We start from the raw sequence: 1211 nt of genomic DNA on the forward strand, positions 1-1211 counted from the left end.
AATATTTAAAAAAAAGGAACTACCAGCCTAGAATAATGCATCCAGCAAAGCTCTCTTTTAGATATGAAGGATAAATTAAGACATTTCCAGACATACAAAACAAAAAATTCTTCACTAAGAGGCCTGCACTATAGGAAATACTGAAAGGGGTCAGCTCACCTAAAAAAAAATGTGAAAAAAAAAAAAAAACAACAAAAAAAATAATTAGGAGTAAAATGACTATCAAGCAAATAGAAGCAGATGAATGAAAGCCTTACTAAGAACAAGCATTATAAACTAAAACAATAAGAAGAGAATTGCTATAGCAAGATAGTAATGAATGTTCAGCATACATAGGGACAAATTTAGACAACAATGACTGAAAATGGGAGAATTCAAAGACCCAAATTTGCAAAGGGGAATGGAGATCAGACACATGCAGAAGAAAATAGACGACTTTATAAATATAACTATCCTTTACATATTCGTAATGGTAACCACACATAGAAGATTCAAAACCAAAGCATATAACATAAAATAAGAAGGACCAGAGGGAAAACCCAGAAAGCCAACCAAAATAAAGAAATCAGAAATACAAGGAGAAGGTAGCAATGGAAATACCGACCTACCAGGAATCAAAAGATAAAATGGCTATAAGAAGACCTCATATTTCAATAATCACCCTAAATACAAATAGACTGAACTCACCAATTAAAAGTCACAGAGTTGCAGAATGAATCAAAAACCAAAACCCAACCATATGCTGCCTCCAGGAGATACATCTCAGCTCCAAAGACAAATATAGACTCAAAGTCAAAGGATAGAAAATGATATTTCAAGCAAATGGCATTCAGAGAAAAGCGGGAGTAGCAATACTAATATCAGATGAAATATACATCGGAATAAAAAAGGTAAAGAAAGATACTGAAGGACACTTCATAATGAGAAAGGGAATCATGCACCAAGAAGACATAACATTTATTAATATTTATGCTCTCAATCAGGGAGCCCTGAAATATGTAAAGCATTTACTAACAGAACTAACGAGAGGAACAGACCAAAACACTATCATAGTAGTGGACCTAAATACCCCACTGTTGTATATGGACAGATCATCCAAACAGAAAATCAGTAAGGAAATAACATCCTTAAATGACACATCAGACCAACTGGATATAATTGACATTTACAGAGCCTTTCATACCAAAATAACTGCTCCTACATACTTCTTT

This window comes from Pteropus alecto, unplaced genomic scaffold, assembly GCF_000325575.1.
Source record: "Pteropus alecto unplaced genomic scaffold, ASM32557v1 scaffold126, whole genome shotgun sequence".
Lineage (NCBI taxonomy): Eukaryota > Metazoa > Chordata > Mammalia > Chiroptera > Pteropodidae > Pteropus > Pteropus alecto.